Source organism: Trichosurus vulpecula, chromosome 7, assembly GCF_011100635.1.
Source record: "Trichosurus vulpecula isolate mTriVul1 chromosome 7, mTriVul1.pri, whole genome shotgun sequence".
Classification (NCBI taxonomy): domain Eukaryota; kingdom Metazoa; phylum Chordata; class Mammalia; order Diprotodontia; family Phalangeridae; genus Trichosurus; species Trichosurus vulpecula.
In genome coordinates, this window is record NC_050579.1 from 176,757,252 (window position 1) to 176,776,117 (window position 18,866).

Here is an 18,866-nt window from a genome sequence, read left to right on the forward strand (position 1 = left end):
ATTGAATTTAATGTGACTCATGCTGTAAAATACTGGATTAAAAATAATTTTGGTCAAACTGTTTTCCAGCATTTCTTTTCGAAAGAGAGACATCACTGGCTTACTGTTTGTGATTGTTTCTGTTTCTCATTTATTTAGTTTGTAGCTCTGGTACTGTCGTTGCATTTGTCCTTCCTTTTCGAGTTTGTCCTTCCTTTTCGAAGACGACTATGGCATCAGGGAAATGATGACATAACTTGCAGTTGACTTTGATTTGAGTGAGGGAGGGCTGTAGAAGGTCACCAGCCTTACTTTCTCGTCCAGTGGCCAGATATTCATCAAGATGACTGGAGATGACCCAGGATGCAATGGGAGACCCTGGTCCTTTTAGGCTAAGGCTTTTTCAGGTATTCACTTAGAATGTGGTAATGCCCATTCAGTGAATAGGCCTCTTTAAGAAGTGAGTCAAGTGATGGCCCCTTTAATTAGAAAAAAAAGAAAAAAATCAAACTGGGAGGGGCAGACCCTCACATTTCCTGTTCCAGGAGGGCCCAAAATATAGCCATTAAGTGGAGCTTGGGGAGGGACCTATTGTGGTCCAATCTATGAGCTTCAGAGTAAACTGGGTTGAAGGTTTATGCTTGTTTTAACAGTACCAAAAAAGAGTGTGTAGAATTATTTTTAAAGAGTACCAATAGTTGGTGACTATTGCTCTATGTAGGGGAAGCTAGGTAGTGCAGCGGATTGAATGCCAAGCCTGGTGCCAGGAAAACTCATCTTCCTCAGTTCAAATCTGGCTTTGATTACTAGCTGTGTGACCCTGGGCAAATCACTTAACTATGTGTGTCTCAGTTTTCTCATCTGCAAAATGAGCTGGAGAAGGAAATGGCAAGCCAGGTCACTATTTGCCAAGAAAAGTTCAAATTGTGTCACATAGAGACAGATACAACTGAAAACAACAGAACAACAATTGCTTCATGTTGTAAGTTGATGTCTGGTATTTCTTTGCCCCCTTAGAGATCTAAATCTTTTGTGCCTCCAAACAAATTTGGTTGTAGTATTAATGCCTTGGTGCTTTCATTAATATAAAATTTTTTGTTAAATGCTTAATATCTAAAACCCTAGATAGCTAAGTTGCACAATTGGTGGAGTGCAGGATTTGAAATCAGGAATATCTGTGTTCAAATCCAGCCTCAGACACTTATTATCTGTGTGACCCTAGGCAAGTCACTTAACCTCACTGTGCCTCAGGTTCCTTATCTGTAGCACCTACCTGACAGAGTTGTTTTGAGAATCTGAATTAAGATAAGCAAAGCAATTTCAAAACTTAAATAGTGTATACTTATTAACTTGTTATTGTTATTATTAATTAAGTAGTATGACAGAATCATGAATAGTGAACTAATCACCAATGGCTTTTATTCCTTTATTTCTGTAAGGAGCATTTTGTAGTACTGAAACCCTAGCTTAAAAAGGCTATGGTCTCCTACTGCATCCAAGGCCATCTCCTGTGATCCAAATCTGTATCTTGCTACTGGACCCAGAAAAAGAGGCTGGTGACTCTTCATAGCCCTCCGTCACTTAAATCCATTTTACTTGCAAGTCACAGCATCACCTTCTTGATGCCATGGTCGTCTTTGAGAATGAAGGACAAATAACAATCTCTAATACTAGCTGTGTGACAACAGGAAATTAATGTAAATTCAGCTTAACAAAATGCATTGGTGGAGACAATTCCTATGTTTATAAATCATATATTCTTCAGTTTTTCACATATCATTTTCCTAATGCTGAACCCTTAGAATTCCTTAGAACATAATCTTATCATTTGAGGGGGACAGTGGATGATGTTTCTTTTAAAAATATATTTATGTAATATCTTCGCTTATGTTTTATTTAATTATTCTTCAGTATTCATTAATGATGGAGACCTTTAATTTTCTTTCTCCAATTTCTCCATTGTTGGGGTAATAGAATGACTTAGGTGTCATAGAAGGAACTTGGGTAAGATATCTTCTTCATTTTGTAAACACTGTTACAGCATATAGGTTTTGTATTCTTCAAATGTTTGGTAGAATTTATTTCAAGATCAATCTGTACTATTTATTTCCTTCTTTGAATTTTTTTGTTTCTTTAATCTGATTGTTTACATTTTCAAAATTTTTCTTAAGATGGATATTTATCTATTTTTCCTTCAATTTAAATCTTTAGTTTTGCTGGCATATAGAGTCATTATGGCAGAGCTAATAAAAGTGTGGACCTGAAATTGGGAAGATATAGGTTCAAATCTGGTTACTGAAATTTATTTTCTTTGAAAGCATTAATAGTTTTTGAACCTGCTTGAACTTCATAAAACTCCTCAAGATTTATCTATTAAATTAAAGATTTCTTGTAATCAGCATCAATGGAAAGAGTTGACACAATAGCCCTGTAAAGAAAAAACTGTACTTGAAGTCAGTGAGAAGTGGTTTTGGATGCTGTTTGTGATGGGCTGTATCACCATAGCCAGTTCAATCAACCTCAGTTTCCTCATCTAGAAAATAGAAGTAATCAACTATGTCAAACTTACCTCACAGTGTTGTAAGACTCAAAAGAGATATGTATGTAAAGTGTACTTTAAAGTACTACATAAATACTAGTGTTTTTTCTCATTCTTATTTTTTTTTCCTGGGGCATTCCCATGTTTATTGGAAAGAAAGCAAATATTAGACAGCTCCTCTTGGTGTTTTGAAGTTCATCCTAGTGGTGGGCTGGGTAACTTGTAGGTGGGACAAACTGTCAAAATCCAGGAGTTTCCACATTTCTTTGGTGTCAGGGTCCACCTCAATGGTTTTCTGATCCAAGGTAGGGACCTCAGGGACATAGTTATCTCTCCTTTCTCTTTCTTCCTCCTGCAGTGCGATGGAGATACCTCTCACAGGACCTCTCTGGATCTGCTTCATCAGATGAGTAACATATCTCATTCTTGCTGTGGAGCTTCTTGCTGGGGATGATGACGCTCTTGTTGGTGTGGAAGTCATTGCACAGGCAGGTGTAGTGTTTTTTGATGATGACTCGCACCACCTTCCTCATGATCTTGGTTAGAATGCAACCCAAGCTGGCTCCAGAGGGGGAAGGGATCATTCTTATTTTTTATGGAGTTAGGAAAGACTTCGTTCTATAATATGAAGCCATTTTTCTACCATTTTATTATGTTAAATTTTAGATAAACCATAGACAAGATGGATAAAATGATTCCTTTTTGTTGTTTTTAAGTCACGTCTGACTCCTTATGACCCTATTTGAGGTTTTCTTGGCAAATACACTAAAGTGGTTTGCCATTTCCTTTCCTTCCCAGCTCATTTTACAGATGAGAAAATTGAGGCAAACAGGATTAAGTGATGTGCTCAAGGTCACAAAGCTAGTAAGTGTCTAAGGCCAGATTTGGACTCAGGAAGATGAGTCTTCCTGCCCTAGGCATTGCATCTGCTGCTCCACCTCGTTGCCTTTGCCTTCTGTACTTCAATACAAATATGGGAATGTGAACTCATCTTCAGCTAGAGGACACTTTTTATGTCCAATTGGATATTAGACTAGAATTTTTCAGATTCCAAAGCTTTGTCAAGATTGATGCAATAGTATGACAATTATTCTGGTGGTATCACAGCTTCAAAGGTGACTTCTATGTTCCACCCTTAATATATGTTAAAAATAATCCCTTCTTTTCCTAGGTTCCAGGATAATGATTATTGAGGAAAGTGTTTTCTTAGTGCATAAAGCTTTTTACGTGTTTGGTTTTTTTCTGTTTTTTTCCTTGAATAGTATGAGAGAATGAGAATAGAATGTTCCTTAATTTAGTCAACAACACATAACAAGAGGAATATAGAGGGTCTTATCTATGATCCAACACTTAGCACAGTGCCTCCACATAGCAGATGCTTAATAAATATTTTCTGGATTTACTGATACTAGGTACCATGGATCTGTCTGTACACCAAAACATATTTTATTTGGTTAATGGTGGCTGTTGTCCTTCATTCTAGATGAGGACCGAAATGACATCGCTATGCTACAGTCAAGTTACAGTGTGTCCGACTGTGGTTGATCAGACCAAAACAAGCTCCAAATGTTCTACCACGGATCGGGCATAAGTAGTCCATTTGAACATTTGGGGTGGATTCTCCAAATTTGTGTATCTTGCATTTCTTTTGAGCTGTTATAATTCTGCTTTGCTAATAGAGCACAGCACCTTCTCTGATGAGGGCACACCATGCTGCATGTATCCCATGTCACACAATCAGTTCCAAAGTTCTTAAGAGAGACCTTGTGAGTGCCCTTGTATAGCTTCTTCTGACTACCATGTGAATGTTTACCCTGTGTGAGTTCTCCATAAGATAGCCAAAAAGCAAGTGTATGAACAACATGGCCAGCCCATCAGAGTTGCACTATCTGAAGCAGAGTTTATATGCTGGCCAATTTAGTTTGGATAAGGACCTCAGCGTCTGGTATTTTATCCTGCCAGGTAATCTTCAGAATGTTCCTAAGACAATTCAAATAGAAGCTATTCAGTTTCCTGGCCTGATGCTGGTATAGTGTCCAGGTGTCACAGGCGTACAACAGTGAGGTCAGCACAATGGCTCGGTAGATCTTCAGTTTGTCAGTCAGTCTAATACCTCTTCTCTCCCAAACCTTCCTTCGGAGCCTCCTAAACACTGAACTGGCTCTGGTAGTACATGTGTCAACCTCATTATTAATGAGTACATTCCTAGAAAGTATACTGCCAGGGTAAGTGAATTTATCCGCAATATTCAAAATTTCTCCATTTGCTGTAATTGATGGCTCCACTTATGGATTGTATGGTGCTGACTAATGGAGCACCTTTGTTCTCTGGGTGTTAATTGTTAGGCCAAAATTAGCACAAGCAACAGAGTATCAATCTATCTCTATAAAGGCTAAGGCAATTTGGTTAATACTGGGAAAGGAAAAGGAAAGATCAGAATTGGGAGGTGGAGTCAATATGGTAAATAAAAGGCAGGGCCTCATCCGACCTTTCCCAAATTCCCCTCCAAGTAAATTTAAAATAATTCCTTGAAACAAATTCTGGAAGAGCAAAACCAACAAAAGGACTGGCTGAAATAATATTTCAGACCCAGACAATTTGGGTCAGCCAGAACGATCTGTCTTACTGGGGTAAGAGGTCCAGAGCATGCCAGCCCAGCAAATAACAGCACGGCCCTGAGCCTCAGTATAAGCCATCAGTGAGGCCCTGTGCCCCAGAGCAAGCAAGCAGTAACAGCCCATGTCCTATGCCTCAGAGAAAGCTAGTGGGGCCAGAACCCTACGCAGGCCATCAGCAAAACTTCCCACCCTGGTGCAAGCCAGCAACAAGGCTCTGTGCCCTTAAACAAGATAGTAACAGGCCATGCCTAGTGCAAGCTAGCAGCAGGCCTTAGGCAACTGAATCTTTGTCAGTGACTTCCAGAGCTCTTTTCCCACAGATTGTAAAGGGGTCAGAAAACTGGTCAGAATGAGATTACAAGGGACCATTTGTTGGCACTGGGTACAAGAATCTGTTGCATTGCTCATACGTGTGCTTCTAAGACACAGTCCCAGAGAAAGGAGAAGCACTAGGATACTCCCCAAAGGGAGTGCAGACTATGGTCACAGTTTGGAAACAAAACAGTATTTGTGGTCACTCTCAGACTAGAGTACAGGCCAGGAGAACAGTGATGGCATAGCTCCTTAGATCATACCACCATGGAAGAACTGAAAGCACAGAGCTCCAGAACTAGCTCTGAAAACAACAGAACAAAAAACCTCATACTTTGGACAGTGTTACCTCTCTACCTCTGGAGCAGAGCCCAACTTTAATATAAAATCGAAAGTAAAGAAATAAGCTGGAAAAAATGAGCAAGCAACAACAATAAAAAGAAACTAACCACAGAAAGTAACTATGATGATCAAGAAGAATAAAGCACAAAGAAGAGGGCAACATTGTAAAAATGACTACATGCAAACCCTCAAAGAAAAATGTGAACCAGTCTCAGGCCCAGAAAGAACTCATGGAAGAGTTTAAAAAGGATTTGAAAAATCAAATAAGAATGGTAGAGGAAAAATTGGGAAAAAATATGAGATAAATCATGAAAGAAGAAAACAATACCTTAATAAAGAGAACAGGTCAAATGGTAAAGAAGCAAAATAAAAAAACCCTGAAGAAAACTCTTTTAAAAAGAGAGTTGTCAAATTAGAAAAAAAAATAGACAAAAAAATTTTTAAAATGACTGAAGAAAATACTCTTTAAAAAGTAGAATTGGCCAAATGGAAAAGGAGTTATGAAAGCTCACTGGAAAATATAGAATAGTGTTGGACAAGTGGAAGCTATTGATGCCATGAGACACCAAGAAACAATAAAACAAAATCAGAAGAATGAGAAAAATAAAAGAAAATTTAAACTAATTAGAAAAAATAACCAACCTGGAAAAACAATCAAGAACAGATAATTTAACATTTATTGGACTACCTGAAAATCAGGATCATAAAAAATCATAATCATCATATTTCAAGAAAATAAAAAAATCTGCCCTGATATCCTAGAATAGAAACCAAAAGCACCCATCAATACCCTCTTGGAAGATATCTCGAAATGAAAATTCCCAGGAATATAATAGAAAAATTCTAGAGCTACCATGTAGTGGAGAAAATGTTTTAAGCAATCAGAAAGAAACAGTTCAGATATCACAGACCCACTACCAGGATAACATAAAATTTAGCAGTGTCTTCATTGAAGGATTTAAGGGTTTATAATATGATACTCCCAGAAGACAAAGGAGCTAGGAATAGAGCCAAGTTTTGCTTATCCAGCAAAACTAAGTATAATTGTTCCCAAAAACCCAGACATTTAATGAAATAGAAGTCTTTCAAGCATTCATGATGAAAAGATCAGAAGTGAACAGAAAATCTGATGTTCAAATACAAGACTCAAGAGAAACATAAAAAGGTGAACAGGAAAGAGAAATCATAAAGTATTCAATAAAGTTAAAATATTTACATTCCTACATGGGAAGGTAATACATGTAACTCCTAACAACCTTATCATTAATAACATAGTTATTAGGAGTGTACATAGACAGAAGGTATGAGTATGAGTTGACTATGATGAGATGATATCCAAAACAAAAAAAAATAAGTGGTGAGAAAGAAGGATGCATTGGGAGGAGGGAGGGAGAAATAGAATGCAGTAATTATCTCACAGAAAAGAGGTATGGAAGAGCTTTTATACTGGAAAGGAAAATAAGAGTGAGGTGGGCAATCCTTGAAGCTTATAATCATTATTATTGGCTGAAAATGAAATAACATACACATTTGGTTGGTTATACAATCTATCTTGTCCCACAGGGAAGTAGGAGGGGAGGTTACGAGAAGGCTGATAAAAGGGAGGGTGGATTTGGGGAGGTGGTAGTTAGAAGCAAAACCCTTTTGAGGAGGAACAGCATGAAATGGGGAGGGAGAGAGACAGACAGACAGACAGACAGACAGAGACAGAGAAAGGTGTTACCTAAGAAAAAAATTCACCAGGACCACAGGGATTCACAAGAGAATCCAACCAAACATTTAAAGAACAAATAATTCTAATACTATATAAAATTTTTGGAAAAATAGTTAAAGAAGGAGTCCTATCAAATTCCTTTTATGACACAAATATGGTGCTGACACCTCAATTAGAAAAAGCAAAAAGTGAGACAGAAAACTAGAGACCAATTTCCCTACTGAATTTTTATGTAAAAAATTTTAAATAAAATAATAGCAAAGGGATTACATCAATATATCACAAAGATCATACCTTGTGAGCAGGTGGGATTTATACTAGGACTGCAAGGATTGTCCACTATTAGGAAAAGTAACAGCATAATTGACCACTTCAGTAATAAAAATGACAAAAATCATATGATGATCTCAATAGATGCTGAAGAATCTTTTGACAAAATACAACACTCATCCCTAATAAAACTCTAAAAAGCATAGTAATAAACAAAGCTTTCCTTAAGATTACAAATAGTATTTATCTAATACCAATAGTAAGTATTGTTTTAATAGGGGTGAGCTAGAAGCTTTCCCAATAAGATCATGGGGAAGCAAGGATCCCCATTATCACCGATATTGTACTAAAATGTTAGCTATAGAAATAAAAGAAGAAAAAGAAATTGAAGGAATTAGGATAATCAATGGGGAAACAAAACTATCAGTCTTAACTAGTTGAAATAAGTAACAACTTGAGCAAAGCCACAGGGTATAAAATAAACCACATAAACCATTATCATTTATATATGTATTACCAACAGTCCAGCAGCAAGACATAGAAAGAGAAATTCCATTACTGTAGACAATAGAAAATACTTGGGAATCTACCTCTCAAGACAAACTGGGTAACTATATAAATACAATTACAAAACCCTTTTCACACAAATAAAGTCAGATCTACACCAATAGAAAATATTAATTGCTCATGGGTAGGCCAAGCCAACATAATAAAAATGACAATTCTACCTAAATTAATAAAAATTGTTCAGTGCCATATCAATCAAACTATCAAAAATATTTTATAGAGCCAGAAAAAATAATAATAAAATTCATCTGGAAGAAAAAAATGTAATGAATATCAAGGGAATTAAAGGGGCAAGGTGGCCTAACTGTACCAGATCTCAAACTGTATTACCAAGTGGTAATCATCAAAACAATCTGGTATGGCTAATAAATAGAGTTGTCAATCAGTGGAATACATTAAATGGTAGACAATATACAATGGGAAAAAACTGTAGTAATCTTGTGTTTGATAAACTGAAAGACCCAAGCTTTGGGGGCAAGAACTCACTATTTGACAAAAACTGTTGCAAAAACTGGAAAGCAATATGGCAGAAATTAGGTATAGATCCAACATCTTATATAATATACCAACACAAGATAAAAATGGATATGTGATTTAGATATGAAGGGTGATACCATAAGCAAATTAGGGGAGTGTGGAATAGTTTACCTTTCAGATCTATGAATAAGAAGACAATTTATGACCAACCCAGAGATAGAGATGATTATGTGAATAGATATAGATAATTTTATTAGATTAAATTAAAAACTATTATACACAAACAAAACCAATGCAGTCAAGATTAGAAGAGAAACAGAAAGCTGGAGGAAAATTTTTACCACAAGTTTCACTGAAAAAGGGCTCATCTGTCAAATATGTAGAGAACTGAATCAAATTTATAATAATATGAGTCATTCCCCAATTGATAAATCATCAAAAGATATGGCTAGTCAGTTTTCTGATGAAGAAATCAAAGCTATCTATAGTCATATGAAAAATGTTCTAAATCACTATTGATAAGAGAAAAACAAATTAAAACAGTCCTGAGGTATGACCTGACCTTATCAGATTTGTCTAATATGACAGAAAATTAAAATGACAAATATTGTCAGGGATACGGGAAAATGGGGACACTACTGTATTCTTGGTGGAGTTGTAATCTGATCCAACCATTCTGGAAAGCAATTTGGAACTATGCTGAAAGGGCTATAAAACTATGCATATCCTTTGATCCAGAAATACCACTGCTAGGTCTATATCCCAAAGAGATTTTAAAAAGTAAGCAAAAGACCTATTTGTACAAAAATATTTATAGCAGCTTTTTTTGTGGTAGTAAAGAATTGGACATTGAGAGGATGCTCATCAATTGGGGAATGGATGAACGAGTTGTAGTATATGACTATGATGGAATAATATTATTCCATAAGGATTGATGAGCAGGATGCTTTCAGAAAAACCTGAAATAACTTATATTAACTGATGCAACGTGAAGTGAGCAGAACCAGAACAATATTGTACATTATAACGGCATTATTTTACAATGAAAAACTGTGAATGACTTAGCTATTACCTGTGATACAAAGATCTAGGACAATTTTGACAGACCTATGTTTAAAAATGCATTCTACATCTGGAGAAAGAACTGATAATATCTGAATATAGATCAAAGCATGATTTTTAAACTTTATTATTGTTTGTTTTTTTTTTCTTTCACAATATGACTATTATGGAAATATGTTTTGCATGGGTACACATATATAACTCTTATCAATTGCTTGATTTTTCAATGATGGATTAGGGAAGGGACAGTGGGAGAAATTTCAAGCTCAAAATTATAAGAAAAACAAAAGTTAAAATTATTTTTGCATGTAATTGGGAAAAATAAAATAATATTTTTTAAATGAAAAGAAAACAAAAGGAGACCTTCTACAATAGTTCTAGGAGTGGAAATAAAAAGCAAAGAAATACTAAGACTTGTAGGATGCATACCAATTATCTGGCAAATGACAAGAGAATGGCCCAGTATTTTTCTTTCAAGTGCGAAACTGAAGGCCATATAGAGATTCTCATAGTCACTCACCATTTTCCCTTTGAGATTTTACATAAGAAATGCTCACTCAGATTCCACAGACAACCATGAATAAGTATTCAGTACACAAAGATCTTAACAAGAGGTTAGAGCTATTTAATATGGCACTTCCCCTCTGTTCCATACAATTGTGTGCATGTCTGCATATTTTTATAACAAGCAATACTGAGTCATTTCCTCTCCTCAGAGTGAGGAAGCCTAGTATTCACAATTATATAATTCTAAAATTCAGAACTATAGAGGGCAGAGCCAAGATGGCAGCTGGAAAGCAGGGACTACTGTGAGCTCCTGCCGAGTCCCTCCAAAAACCTATAAAAATGGCTCTGGACCAATTCTAGAATGGCAGAACCCACAAAACAGCAGAGGGAAGCAGGGCTCCAGCCCAGGACAGTCTGGATGGTCACTGGGTGAGGTCTATCCCACACGGAGCAGGGAGCTAGGAAGTGGGAGCTGGGAGCAGAATGGAGCAGAGCCCAGCCGAGCGGGGTGCACCAACCAGACCAGGAGCCAGGCAGAGCAGGCCCTAGTGCCTGAATCAGTGAGCTGCAGCAAGTTACCAGACTTCTCAACCCACAAACACCAAAGAATGTGGAGAAGGTTAGTGGGAAAAGCTGCTGGAGTGGAAGGAGTTCCCGGTTTGGCCACTGCCCCTGGGGCAGCGGAGGTGGGGCAGCTACAGCTGCTCTTGCTTCCGGCCCCAGGTCCACCTGGTGGGAGGAATTAAGTGGCGGATCAGAGCAGGAGTGCACAGCCGGCTGAAGATCTAAGCCCTGTCCAGGTTGGGGGTTCTTGGGGAAGGAGCAGTGCTGGTGTGGCAGAGCTGGCACCTCCCCCCCAAACGTGGAACATAGAACTGTCTAGTCTACAAGCAGTCATACCCCACTGAAAAACTCAAGGGTCACGTTAGTTGGTTGGGAAGATGGCCAGGCAGCGAAAATGTACCCAGATTCAATCTCAGACTTTGGATTCTTTCTTTGGTGACAAAGAAGACCAAAACATACAGCCTAAAGAAGTCAACAAAGTGCAAGAGCCTACAACAGAAACCTCCAAGAAAAACATGAACTGGTCCCAGGCCATGGAAGAGCTCAAAAAGGATTTGGAAAAGCAAGTTAGAGAAGTAGAGGAAAAATTGGGAAGAGAAATGAGAAGGATGTGAGAAATCCATGAAAAACAAGTCAATGACTTGCTAAAGGAGACTCAAAAAATACTGAAAAATACACTGAAGAAAACAATACCTTAAAAAATAGACTAACTCAAATGGCAAAAGAGCTCCAAAAAGCCAATGAGGAGAAGAATGCCTTGAAAGGCAGAATTAGCCAAATGGAAAAGGAGGTCCAATGGACCACTGAAGAAAATACTACTTTAAAAAAATGAGATTGGAGCAAGTGGAAGCTAGTGACTTGATGAGAAATCAAGATATTATAAAACAGAACCAAAGGAATGAAAAAATGGAAGACAATGTGAAATATCTCATTGGAAAAACCACTGACCTGGAAAATAGATCCAGGAGAGATAATTTAAAAGTTATTGGACTACCTGAAAGCCATGATCAAAAAAAGAGCCTAGATACCATCTTTCAAGAAATTATCAAGGATAAATACCCTGATATTCTAGAGCCACAGAGCAAAATAGAAATTGAAAGAATCCATTGATCGCCTCCTCAAATAGATCCCAAAAAGAAATCTCTTAGGAATATTGTCGCCAAATTTCAGAGCTCCCAGATCAAGGAGAAAATACTTCAAGCAGCCAGAAAGAAACAATTTGAGTACTGTGGAAACATAGTCAGAATAACCCAAGATCTGGCAGCTTCTACATTAAGAAATCAAAGGGCTTGGAATACAATATTCCAGAGGTCAATGGAGCTAGGATTAAAACCTAGAATCACCTACCCAGCAAAACTGAGTATCATGCTCCAAGGCAAAATATGTATTTTCAATAAAATAGAGGACTTTCAAGCTTTCTCAGTGAAAAGACCAGAACTGAATAGAAAATTTGACTTTCAAACATAAGAATCAAGAGAAGCATGAAAAGGTAAACAAGAAAGAGAAATCATAAGGGACTTACTAAAGTTGAACTGTTTTGTTTACATTCCTACATGGAAAGATGACAAGTATGATTCATGATACCTCAGTATTAGGGTAGCTGAAGGAAATATGCATATATATATATATATATATGTTTATGTATATGTATATATGTATGTTTATGTATATGTATAAGTGAATGTGTATGTGTGTGTGTGTGTGTATATATATATATATATATATATATATATATATATATATATATATATATGGAGAGAGAGAGAGAGAGAGAGACAGAAACAGAGAGAGAGAGAAAGCAGACACAGGGTGAGATGAAGATGAAGGGAAGATATCTAAAAGAAGTAAAATCAAATTAAGGGATGAGAGAGGAACATACTGAGAGAGGGAGATAGCGAGAGATAGAATGGGGTGGATTATCTCGCATAAAGGTGGCAAGAGGGAGCAGTTCTGTGGGAGGAGGGGAGAGGGCAGGTGACGGGGGAATGAGTGAACCTTGCTCTCATCAGATTTGGCCTGAGGAGGGAATACCATACATACCCAATTGGGTATCTTACCTTACAGGAAAGAAGAGGGAAGAAGATTGAAAAAAAGGGAGGGGATGATGGAGGAGAGGGCAGATGGGGGTGGAGGTAATCAAAAACAAACACTATCGAAAGGGGACAGGGTCAAGGGAGAAAATTCAATAAAGGGGGATGGGTTGGGAAGGAGCAAAATATTGTTAGTCTTTCACGACATGAGTATTGTGGAAGGGTTATACATAATGATACACATGTGACCTATGTTGAATTGCTTGACTTGTTAGGGAGGGTGGGTGGGAAGGGAAGAGGGGAGAGAATTTGGAACTCAAAGTTTTAAAAACAGATGTTCAAAAACAAAAAAAAAGTTTTCGCATGCAACTAGAAAATAAGATACACAGGCAATGGGGCGTAGAAATTTATCTTGCCCTACAAGAAAGGAAGGGAAAGGGGGAGGGGAAGGGAGTGGGGTGACAGAGGGGAGGGCTGACTGGGGAACAGGACAACCAGAATATATGCCATCTTTGAGTGGGGGGGAGGGTAGAAATGGGGAGAAAATTTGTAATTCAAACTCTTGTGAAAATCAATGCTGAAAACTAAATATGTTAAACAAATAAATTTAAATAAAAAAAAAAAGAAAAAAAGAGAACTATAGAAGATAGTCCTCACAGAAAGCCTTGTGGCTGTTGGTTTTGTTGGCTCTCCCACAGTGATATACTGAAAATCCAACAAGCTTGTTCATGCCTCTCTTGTTATTATGCAGCTTCTTTCCCAAAGATGGTTGTGCGAAATCTCAGTGAAGCCTGGTTTACCTAACAGAATTAATTCCTTAGAAGTTTCCAGTTCCCTTTTATTCACACCTTTATTTTTTTTTTCTTTTCACACCATTTGGTTGAAGCCCTAAGAAAGAATGTTTATGTCCTTATCATATCAAATTTCCAACAAGAAGTAGCCCTGTGCTCACATTTTTGCAATCAGAAGGGAATTATTTCCACTCTGTCCTACCTGAATCATTTTTTCCTCCAAACTTTCACTCTTCTTGAATATAATTTTAAATCTGTTTACAATACTTAGGTTTCCTCATTAAGCTTTAAGAACTGCCTTCCTCCAGCAACTTTTACAACCACTAAGACTCATTTTCTTTCTGTTTCACTCCAAGTTTGCTGGAATGTAACTTGTAAAATCCATTAAAACAGAATATCGCAAAGATTTTGAATGGAGGCGTATATTGGTTTCTATACAATTCTAATAACACTCACCTACCATAGCACCCAGGACATAAGCAGGTTAACACTCACATTGTTCCTGATAATTCAGGAAACAATGTAACTAAGGATATATTTCTATGTCTATATATGTATGTATACAAATATATGTATATACATAGATATATACATTTATACATACACAAAGATGCACACATAAAGATAAAAACATATGTATATGTAAATACATATCTGTATATATACATATGTGTGTATACATATGTATGTATACACATACATACATACATACATACATACATACACATAATCGTTTGAGAATCTACCAAGCTAAATTCACAGAAGCTCCTCTCCACAAGATCAGCCACCAGGTGATTAATTTTTAGCTATAGAAATTTAGGAATGCGCCCTTTTCTCCCCTCCTCTCCCTGACCCTCCATCCTTCTCCCTTCCCCTCCCTCTCTCTCTCCTCTCTCACCATCTACCCCTCCTCCCCCATGCCCATTCTTCCGTCCACGCTTTCTCCTTCCTCCCTTCCCCACCCTAGATGGTGCTGAGGTGGAGACGGCCGAAGAGGTCACGGAGCCCGCCGAGGCTGACACCACGGGGTTGTACCAGGACGTGTTCTCCAAAATGGCCACGCACCTGACGGGCCAGCGGAGAGCCACCAGTGAAGACTATAAACTTCTGGAAAATATGAACAAACTGACTATCTTGAAGTATCCAGAAATGAAAGATATTGCAGTAAACTAGAAATATGCAGCGCTTCAGCCTCATCTGGATCAGATCGCATTAATTGAGGAGCAAGTAGCAGATCTGGAGCAGGCAGCTTGCAAGCTGGATGCATATTCAAAGAAACCAGAAACAAAGTACAAGAAGGTAGAGAGGCCATGAAATAATTCTTTCGCACAAAGAATTTGACTACAAGACTGTTTTATAAGAGCTGAAATAAGTGGGATGGAACTTACTACATGCTTCAGTTCCCAAAAAGAAACGGGGTGCTGATCCAAGGAGAATCCCAGCCCCCGCCTCTGGTTGGATGTGTAACTCTGGCCACCCCCGACGTTTTCCTAAACCCGTATCCCCTGGAACCTCATCTTATCATGTGCTTCTTGTGTGCCCTGGACCAAGGCTCAGAAATCAGGATCAACCCCGTCTAGAGGACACAAAGATGAGAGGCCCCCCTCCCCCACACCCTTCATAACCTGTTCTTAAACTTAAATAATAAATGCCGACGTATGACCCTGAAAAAAAAATTACCAATGTTCCTTACCTACCGAGATGTCGAAGGTTCATGATCTGCTTTCATGGAAGGACTATTCACACTATTTAGATCCCAGGTACTTCCTGTATAGAAGTATTAAATCCTGTTTTTATTTCTGCCCGACTGTGTACTCTTCCCTTGACAAATCCAATATAGAACTATAGTGAGTTTGTCAATGAATATGTAATAAGCAACATGACAAGAATCTAAGCTCTGAAGAAATAAAGGCAAAAACAAAACCAAATGAAGCAGCTACAGAAACAAAAGCAAAGTCCCTGCACTTAAGGAGAGCATATTCTAATAGGGAAGACAATATACTATGTAAATGTCTAGGTACGTGGGGGACATTCACAGGGTTTTAAGATGTAAGATTATCTCAGAGGCAAGGCATTGGCAACTTGCGATGTGGGGTGGGGTGGGTAGCACAGACTTTCTATAGAAGATGGAATATAAGTTTAGTAAAGAAGAAGGTCAGAGAAAATAACAGATGGAGGTGAGGGTGAGAGCATTCCAATCATGGGGCAAAGCTAGTGCAAAAGAACAGAGATGGGTGATGGAGTTTCCTATTTAAAGCACTGCAAAATAGTGATGCTCAATCATAAAGTGCATAGAATGAAGAAAGATATCTGAAGACTGGGAGAATGAGAAGGGGCCAGATTATTTAAAGCTTTAAATTCCAAAACAGAGGAATTTTTATTTGATCCTCTAGGTAATAGTGAGCCACTGGAACTCACCAAGCAGAAAGATTATGTGGTCAGACCTATGTGTTATAAACATTTCTTTGGCAGCTAAGAGGAGGATAGATTAAAGTAGAGAGAGACTTGAGGCAAGAATGCCAGCTAGGAGCATCTTGCAATAGTCCAGGGAAAATGTGATGAGAGCCTGGACTAGGGTTGTTACTGGGTGAGTAGAGAAGAACAGACATACAAAAGATGTTGGGAAGTTTCCAATATATGGCAATGAGTAGGATTAAGTGTACAGGATAATGCTGAGTTTATAAACTTGATATATTGGAAGGATGTGGTGCCTTCAACATAAAAATGGAAAGAACATAGAGAAGTACATAAAGACCATAATCACATAAAATCTATCTTTTGGGAAGGGTTCCTTTAAGTTTAATTACCTAAACCAATTAATTGTTATATGTAATTTGCCATTTCCTAATCTTACAAAAATTTATTTTACTTAGTAAGAAATTATGTAATTATTCATGATCCTTAGAGGTTTTCTATTCCTTATATATACTGTAACTTTTTATTATGCTTTTTTTTTAAAAAAATCACTTTTGATGTCCGTTTCAAATATCTAACATTACTAAAAGTAATTTTGGTAAAGAATGTTGTGTAATATTCAGATAATGAACTGTGTTCATGGATAGATTCTGATAGATTTTTGCCTATGATTGTGTGATGTACTAATATCCTCTCTCTGTCAGGAGATTTAAGGAGGCAATCTAGCACCCTAGGTAGACCCAATGTGTCCCACTTATGGGAGTAAATGTTGGTCAATCAATAGAAAGCATTTTTAAGTGCCTATTATGTGCAAGGAGCTGTGTGAAATGCCAGAGATACAAAGAAAGGCAAAAGATAGTCGCTGCTCTCAAGGAACTCGCAGTCTAAATGGGAATAAAACATGCAAACAACCATGTACAAGTAAATTATTGGATATAATCAATAGAGGGAAAGCTTTAACATTAAGTGTTTTGGGGGAAGATTTTGTGTAGAATATGAGATTTTCCCTGGAACTAGAAGAAAACGAAGTCAAGTAGAGTAAAATAAGAAAGGTATTAATTCCAGGTATGGGGGACAGTCAGTAAAATGCTGAGTTGAAAGATGATGTGTCTTGTGTGAGGGACAGCAATGACACCAGTACATAGGATGTTGAGTCTATGGTTGTAAGCTATGACACCTAACTCATCTACTACTGTTGAAGGTGTCACTATCTTCCCCAAAATCCAGGCTTATATAGGTGTCATCCTCAACTGCTCAATTTTTCTAACCTGTCATATCCATTGTGTAATCAAATCCTTTCATCTCTGCCTTCATGATATCTCTCAGATATGACCCCTTCTCTCTGATAAAGTCATCACCCTAGGGCAGACCTTCAAAAATTCATATCTGTTCTGTAATAATAATAATAATAATATTTACATAGTGCATACTATGTGCCAGGTACTGTGCTATGTGCTTTACAATAATTCTCATTTGATCTTCAAAACAACTCTGGGAAGTAGTGGCTATTATCCCCATTTTATTTATGAAGAAACTAAGGCAAATAAAGGGCCAGTTCACTCCAATCCAATAAAAATTTATTACACACCTACTCTATTTCAAGCCCTATGTTAAGCACTGTGGCTACAATTAATAGAAAGAAAGATATTCCTTGTTCTCAGTGAATTTACAATCTTATTGGAGACAGCACACAAAAGGAGTCAGGAAAAGTGGGTAGGGGAGAAAGCACCAGGGATTCCCCAGAACATGGGGTATCTTCTTTTGTGGAGTTGAAAAAAACAAACACAGGGCAGCAGATGCAGGGTAAAGTGAGCCCAAAAGTCCAGTTTCTGCCCTAAATAAAGGAAGTCATTGAGATGAGTTTGGTACTCTACCTTCTAGGCCTCCAAACAGAGATTATTAATCTGCTGGCTTCTAACTTGATCCAAAGTTGGAATTTAGACGATGCTTTTCTCCTGGTGTCTGAACTACAAAACTACTACTTGACTGTGAATTTGTTTACTCTCAATTCACTGCCCAGAGTCTCCCACCACTCTCTACTCAAAAACCAACCCCTGAAGTAAGTACCCTCCTCAATCTGCCCTGGATCTGTGAGCCAAAACTGGGTAGTGGTGGGGAAAGCTGCTATTTGGCAACTGTTCCTTTTCCCATGAAAGGTCTCACACTGCCACATGTGGGTCTAGGACCTAGTCCGTAGTCTCTCCATGTACTCTCCATGATGTATGCTCCTGGACAGACCCCTTCCAAATTTTCTTCAAACCCCTGTTTCCCTGTGCTAACTTGGGCTGGAAAAATGAGTGATTGTGATTTTTTTCATGGATTTCCCAAACACGATTCAGTATGGTTCATTTTCTAAGGATGTTTGGCAGATATTTGGGGAGGAAGCTCACTGTGCTACTTCCAGCTACTCAGCTATCTTGGCTCTGTCCCCGCTTGTCATCCCAATTCTTAGTATGTTCCCTGTGAGCCTTCTCCATATTTATATTGTATCTATCTTGTTTTTATATAAAAATCTGCATTTTGTTTCCCTCACAAGGCTGTGACCTCTTTGAGAGGAAGGACCATTTTGTTTTCCCTTTCTTTTTATACCCTGTTCTTAGCACAGTGCTTAATAAATACTAGTTAGTTGACTGAGGGAGAATACTGGAAAGGTAGGAGGCAACCAGGTTATTAGGAGCT

General features: G+C 37.9%; 1 pseudogene; it reads right to left on the reverse strand.

The window, feature by feature from the left end:
- Positions 1-2,684: 2,684 nt before the first annotated feature.
- On the reverse strand, positions 2,685-3,102 carry LOC118857717 (annotated as a pseudogene).
- Between the last annotated feature and the right edge of the window lie 15,764 nt (positions 3,103-18,866).